Genomic DNA, 8,162 nt, shown 5'->3' with positions numbered 1-8,162 from the left:
ATGCTCCAGCCAGATTGGTCAGAAAGTTTCCTATCTAAAGTAAACCCAGCAGATTGCATCAGGTCTTGACAAACAACATTCACTCCTCCCAAAAGAGCGCAGAGCCACAGCGGACAGTCGTCTGCATTGTTGTTGGCTTTGCAGCAATCCCCCATACTCAGCTGTTGATCAGTTTCTGTGTGGGCCTATTCAGGGTTTTAAGGCGGGCAAACTGTGAACCAGACATGTTTAGCTGCACAGAGCTGCTGCTACGTCCTAATCCCAGCCGGTAATCTACTGTAAACGCCTGAGCACAATAAATGGTTTTATAATGACACCTAGTGGTCACATTCTAGAGCTACAGCACCATCCTCACAAAAATTACAACACAATCCATATCTAAAGTACCACATTTATTGGCAAATTTACAGCTGACAAACTCTACAAACCCCTTTGCCAACTGGACAGCACTTAGTCTCCTATAACATTTCACAAGGCTGGAGGATATTTCATCAATCCTGTTTACACAACCTGTCTTGATCACTCTCTGGCGCTCAACCCACATTTTTTCTATACGATTTATGTGTAAGGACCGAGACATCCATTTAGGAGGGTGGATTTCGTGTCTGGAGAATTATTTCGGTCTTGATTTGGATATTTCTTTTACAATCCTGTTGCGAGAGCTTGTAATTTCCACTTTTGAGCTTTCTAGCTAAAACTAGCAGATACTAATTTGAAATCTAAAGGTGTTTGAAAAAAGTCCAGAATGCCGTGCACTCTCACAAGGTTCCCAGGGGTAGAGAGATAGGCCCATAGCATCACAACTCCTCCAACATACTTCAAAGGGGCCACAAGGTTCTTTTCCACATATTCATCCTTTCTTCCATGACAAAGTCAGCCAACATGTTTGTGGCCTAAAATATCAATCTTAATCAATCTGACCGAAGTGAACAATTCCAGTTAAAGTCCAACCAGCAGCAGCTTTGTAAACTCAACTTGTTTGCATTTGTGATGGTAGGACAGAAAAGGCTTTTTTTCCCCTGAAAAGCCTCTCAAATAATCAGTTAATAGGTAGACAATATCTAGCAGTTGTTATTGAAACCACCATAAACTGCAGTTAAACAGTCTTTGAGATTATTTCACCTCTTCTATCCCTTCTGCTCACTGTTTGTGATGAAAAAAACAAATTGGGTCCTCCTCATTGATAAAGTGTCTTTGAATGTTGTATTATTACTCCAGACTGAGACAATCAATTAAAAAAATCATTCTATTTACAATTTTTTGATAGGAGTCATTGGACGTACTAATAGGCGTGGAATAATTCCATGTCATAGTATATTTTACCTCTTGACTATGCATTGGCAGCTCAATTTAAAGAGTAAAATTCAGAGGATGGAACATTCCTAAAATATTTTTGTTTAAAGACAGCATGAGCTAAAGTTCAGTCTGAGGAGTTTCAGGTAAACTCTGCCTTATAAGCAGTACCATCGCATAGTAGGTCAACAAGTTTAACTGTGACAATCAAAACTGCTTGCTGACATGCAAAAGAGGACCATCAGGCTACCAACCAATTGTTAGTGCTCTCATGGCTACTTATTGTTCCCAGGGGCCTGACTCATGCGTGCAGCAACAGCATTGTAAGAGGGGGACAATTGGACCCGGAGGCCCCCACCCCTGTTTAACGACGGGCTCACTTTACTCCCCTTTCAAACCAACATTCCTCCCTAAGCAGGATGAGAACATCTTCATTCCTGAAAGAGTGGCCGCTGACTCTTGGCCTGATGATGTTGCTCTTCTGTGCTGGGCTGTCCTTTTGGCCAGTGGCTGCTTTGTTTCCCCGATGTATAACTGGTCCCAGTCCTTTTCTCATTCTCTGCACTGTGATACAGAGTCCTGATGACTCCTGATTTATGCTCCAGTGGGTGATGGGAGTCAAACCGCAAGTACTGGTCTGAGTGGGTGATTGCGGTACACATCAGTTTCTAACTGTCCTCCATCTGAGACTGAGACGCCACAGTCCAGGACTGATAACCTGCTGTTTTTTACATCCTGTCGTGTGAACATCATGTATTTATCCACAGAGTTGATGTGATCAGTGGAAAGTTGGACTTCCTGAGATTTGATTTTAACCCAGGTGTCATCAACATGCCAGGTGGTGTCCCTGAAATGGTTGCTGAAGCTCTTTCTCTTTCTTTGTTTAAATTAAATAGCAAAAAAAAAAAAAAAAAAAAAAATATGAGGAAAAAGATAAGAAATTCTCTCCTGGAACTGGAACAATATAAAAAAAATAATGATTTGTGGTAAGGCTAGAAACCATGGACCGGTCATATGCAAGGGTCTCAGCAGCAGAAGGTGAGCAGCCACTCGAACAAGATAAACTCACATCAGAGAAACAAGAAATTGCCTTTTTCAACATCATGGGCATAAAAGCTGTTGAAAGTTGCCTCCCTCTCCCCAGAAAAAAAGAAACCTGCCATCGTTATTCAACGTGCAAACATAAAACAAAAGAATGAACGGCTTGGGCAGGAGTAAAGGTGTAGGGAAACAGACATTACAAAAAAAGAGAGATTGGGTGGCACTTACTGTATTGAGAGAAAAAGAAAAAGTCCACATGAACTTTCAATTGCAAGGTGTTCATCATAATGAATATGCCTCCAGAGCTGTAAAAAGGTCTGATCACCAGAGATATGACAGCACTTAAAAGGCCGTAGTCCCAAGCTAATTAGGGATATCATATTGTGTAGAATGTATTAAAGTATGTGAACTTGTACATGAAATAATAGAATCCTCATTTGTGTAAAACAGGTTAAATTAAATTACCCACACAGACTAGATGACCAGATAGTGGAGTATGAAAGTTACACAGATACAGATAATTTCTTTAGGAAATATTTCAAATGACTGTATGCACTACAGAGGTGATGAGTTTAAGAGAAAGATAAATATGGAAAACAGCACAGCAGGGATTAACTTTGATATTATTACATAAAGATATTCAAAGCTTAAGGAATACCTTGACCAGTTTAAAAACAACAACAACATACAATGAAAGCCATATCAGAGACTTGGAGCAATCCTAAAAAGACTTTGAATTAAAATTATTTGAATTCCTTTATTTAGATATTACAAAAAAAAGGAGATTGGGTGGCACTTACTGTATTGAGAAAAAAAAACCTATGCTACAATTGAGTGGAAAGGATGATAACTATTGTTCAAGCGATGGAATGTATAACAGTCAAAACATAATTTTCAACTTTGCATACAGATCAATGGGATCTTTGATTGGAATTTTTATTAACAGCATGGAGAATTTTTTTTTTTACTAACAAAAGTCAGAAAGTATTGTTTTGTGGAGATTTTCATATTGATTTGCTGAATCCCAATTTATCAACAAAATGTAGGACATGGATCTAGTTTCACTGGTGACAAGCCCAGCTAGAATAACATCATGTTGTGCCACTTTGAAAGAAAACAAATTTGCAAAGATGTTAAATGACAATTCTAAAAAATGGTTTATTAATCTGTGATTTTAGTGACCCTTTAAATGTTTTTACTGTTCATAATTGTAAATATAAGGAGTATGGGTAATGGTAACAAAGAGCATAGGAGAATTAAAATTGAGCAAACATTAAACATAAAAAACAAAAACTTTTGAAACAAAACTAGAACATCATATAAAGAAAGTTAAGTTAACACAGCTTATGATGCATTTTTAAAGATGTTTCAATTTATATGATAAAATCTGCCCAAGGACAGAGTATAATAAGAAACTAAAGAATATAAGATATCTATGGATGACCAAGGGTCTCCAAAACGGCTGCAAACCCCCCCCCCCCCCAAAAAAAAGGCTCCTTAAAACTATTGAAGCAGAGAATAAATATGCAAAGTATAAGAATAGTTTAAACAATATAAGAGCCTGTAAGAAAAAAATATTATATTATTATTTTACCCGCCTCTCGCCCATTGACAGCTGGAGGCACCAGCACCCCTCGCGACCCCAATAGGGAAAAGCGTGTTGGAAAATGGATGGATAGATCCAATTCCTTTGGGCTTGACTGAAATAAAAAAAAAGTCTATTCGCAGCAGTAAGAACAGGTTTCAGGTAACGTTGAAAATGCTCACTGTATTAAGTCAAGTTTAATCCATCATCTAAAAGCAGATTTGGGTATACCAAAATCTGCTTCTAAGTAAAAGTCACTGTTTAGAGTTGCTCCCTTTTACTTTGAAGCCATTGCAAAAATTTAATTTCTTGGTAATAATTTATTATTATTATTATTATTATTATTATTATTATTATTATTATTATTATTATTATTATTATTATTATTATTATTATTATTATTATTATTAATAATAATAATAATAATAATAATAATAATAACAATAATAATACAATTAAAGTGTCCATCTGCATCAACCCCCTGTGCTGACTTAATGGTTTCCCCCAGGTCGTATTTTGGTCACCCCTGACATGACTGCAACTTCTTTTTTCATCTACTCTTTTAAGGATAAATATTTTTCTTTCCACTGTTGATACCGTACATGTATATAAACAAAAATAGTGCGAGCTTTTTTTGTTTTTGCTACAATTTTTTTGCACAGCACATTACTTTGAATGGAAAACAATGACTGCTGTCTGTGTGTACAGTAGCATAATACAAAATGCATGCTTAAGTAGATGCAAGCATCATGTTTAACAGTCAAAACGAAAAACAAATACAATTATGATGCAGGGAGCAAATCTGGTCAACACATTCAATACTTGCATGAGCTAATAATGTCAAATTACTGTAATTACAGGATGTTACGAGGGTGCAATATATCATTTCCACTAGATGGCGCTGTTGCACAGGGAAACCCAGATCACGTGCATCTTTCTTTACTGCTTGTTCTGCAATCAGCAGATGACAGTAGGCAACCAGGTTCTTCAGTTGTAGGCCTTTCTGCACAACAAGATTAAAAGGCATGCTGTGAAATGATGCATGTTTGATCTTTGGGTTGGTTCTCCAAAATTACAACTATGGAGGTCATCCAGAACATTCACAAATGAAAAACTTGAACAGTTGTTTAAAACAATCTGGAATTGACTCCGTATTTGAAAACTGAAAAGAGGTTAAGAGATGAAAATAATCAGGTCAGTCAGATTGGATAGCGAACAACTACGAGCATCAGTTTTAAAGTCCTGCTTCGGTTATGGACTTTAAATGGGCCATTTTAAGACTTGATTATGATTGTTACTCCATCCATTCCTCTGGCTGGGTGTTGAGGGTTATTTCGGGTTTTGGTTGTCACTGTTTTTCTTCCAGAATTGCTTGTTATTTAGCTCTAATTGTGAAAAAAATCACTCTTGCATTATGATGCTGCCAGCCCTCATCTTTCATCGTAGGGATGGTGTGTTCAGGCTGATGTGTAGTGTTATAAAAAAAATATAAAAAAATCCAACACCACATACATTTTGCACAAATAATATAGATTAATGCTTGATTTTCAGTTTACTTATTCTCAAGGTTACTAAAGTTTATGTGTTTTAAACATTCACAATTGATCAAAAAAGTTTTATTTCCATTATTTTAAAATTTTTTCTATTTAACAATTCAAATTGAGAACAAATCAGACACACCGTGAGCTGTTTTATACAACAGTACTTCCTGTATACATGTGTAATAGCAGAGTGTGTTTGATTTCTCTTCCTCTTTTCAATGCGGTAAACGGTTGTGTAGATGGTGAAACAAAAGTTCGGTTCTTGTGAAATCAGATTTGTCGTTTTCTACTGTTTGTTTTGTTGCATGAGTCACTTCTGTTTGCTTCTTTGTGCAAATTTAGGTGTTCTACTTTTAGAGACTCTAGGAACCACCAGCAGACCTGCAGTCTGAGAGCGAAGTGCTCTGTTAGGAACATACGGGGTAATCAGAGCTCTGATATATGATGGAGCTTGATTATTAAGGGCTTTATACGTTAGAAGAAGAATTTTAAATTCTATTCTTGATTTAACAGGAAGCCAATGAAGGGAAGCTGAAATTGGAGAAATATGATCCCTCTTGTTAATTTTCATCAGAACTCTGCAGCATTTTGGATCAGCTGAAGACTTTGAACTGCATTTTGTGGATTCCCTGATATTAAGAATTACAATAGTCCAGCCTTGAAGTAAAAAATGCATGCACTGGTTTTTCAGCATCACTCCTGGACAAAATATTTTTAACTTTGGCAATATTCCTGAGGTGAAAAAAAGGAAACTCTGGAAACCTGTTTAATATAGGATTTAAATGACATGCATCCATCCATCATTTTCCTACACGCTTATCCCTGTTGGAGTCATGAGGGGTGCTGGTGCCTATCTTCAGCTGTCAATGGTCAAAAGGCGGGGTACACCCTGGACAGGTTGCCAGTCCATCGCAGATTTAAATGACATGTCTTGGTCAAAAAACACATCAAGGTTTTTTACTTTCGTAGCAGAGGCCAATATAATACTATCCAGATTAAGTAATCCAGATTTATTTTTTGAGGAATCTGGTCCAAAGATTACAACTTCAGTCTTGTCAGAATTTAAAAGTGGAAAATTTAAAGTCATCCAGGTTTTGATGTCATCAAGACATGCCTGTAGTCGCAGTAATCGGCTCGATTCATCAGGATTTATGAATAAATATAGCTGAGTGTCATCAGCGTAACAGTGGAAATGAATCCCACTCTGTCTGATAATTTTGCCAATCGGAAGCATATATATAGTAAAGAGAATTGGCCCAAGGACTGAACCCTGTGGTACTCCACAAGTGACCGTAGAGTTTGAAGAAGATTTATTATTAACATGAAAAAACTGGAATCTGTCAGACAGATAAGATTTAAACCAGCCTAATGCTTTTCCTTTAATCCCTACAGCACTTAACCTAAGATAGTTGGAGAATATAGATATTGAATAGAAGGGGTTCCAGGACTGAACCTTGGGGTACCCCACAAGTGACTTTTGTCTGCTCTGATGAGAAGTTAGCTATTAACAGAAAGAAGTCCTTGTTCTTTAGGTAGGATTTGAACCAATTGAGTCGTGTACCAGAGAGTCCGACCCAGCTCTCCAGTCGGTTCAATAATATATCATGGTCAACAGTGTCAAATGCTGTGCTGAGGTCCAACAGAACCAGCACTGTGGTTCTTTCACAGTCTGTATTTATGTGGATGTCATTGAACACTTTGAAGAGGGCCGTCTCAGTACAGTGGTGAGCACGGAAACTGGACTGAAAAAAAAAAGTTGTTGGTCATTATCAGGAAGCCATTTAACTGTTGAAACAGAGCTTTTTCAATAATTTTACTGATAAATGGGAGGATGGAGAATGGCCTGTAATTCTGCAGATGTGATTTGTCCAGATTGCTCTTTTTTGATGGTTTAACAACTGCTGTTTTTTAAAAGCCTTGTGGAAAACCCCTAATGAGAAGGATGAATTTTCTATTTGGATCAGGTCAGATGCAATGACAGGCTGGACCTTTTTAAGGAAGATTGTGGGTAGGATATCAAGACAGCACTGTATTACACTACAATGCTGTAATACATTGTCACTATGAGCACATAGTACTGAGGTAAACCCTTACACAGCACCAGCTTTTACCAAAACAACAATCCTCTCATCATGTTCAAGGAGGCGAAGACAGGTTCACAACAGAGTTTAAGCCAAATGAGACAACAGATTTGTGGGTTTGCGTCATCCCTGAGGTTCCTTCAGGCATCTAAGTAGAGGAGGATTGCATGAAAACACGTCCTTCCAGAGTGCAATGTATTTCTGCCGGTTGATGCACAGATACTTTCATCTTTATTTCCAAAAAAAAGTCAAACTAGTTCAGCACAAAGTGTTGCCTTGTGCTCAATAGTGATGCAGCCACAGGCTCATAAATCTGCTCCATCAGGAACATTCCTTGTTTTATCTTTTTTTCTCTAAACATTTGAAAAATCTTACCCTGGTATTTCCTTACATCATCTTGCCAGTTTGAACTGTAGATCTTAACTGACTGTGGCCATAATGCTGCCTTCCTGTCCTTGTACATGTCTGCGTGTCCCAGACTGCAAACAAGAGACATACTTGATCAAAATCTAAAATAAAACCAACTTTTATGTCATTTGAGGATATCAGTCATGCAACGTCTGTCTTTAAGTAAACAAGATCTAGCGCCAGTCACAACTCAACCACTGCTCTTAAATGAAT

Source organism: Fundulus heteroclitus, chromosome 11 (assembly GCF_011125445.2).
Source record: "Fundulus heteroclitus isolate FHET01 chromosome 11, MU-UCD_Fhet_4.1, whole genome shotgun sequence".
In the NCBI taxonomy this organism is placed as follows: domain Eukaryota; kingdom Metazoa; phylum Chordata; class Actinopteri; order Cyprinodontiformes; family Fundulidae; genus Fundulus; species Fundulus heteroclitus.
This window is presented reverse-complemented; position numbering follows the sequence as displayed.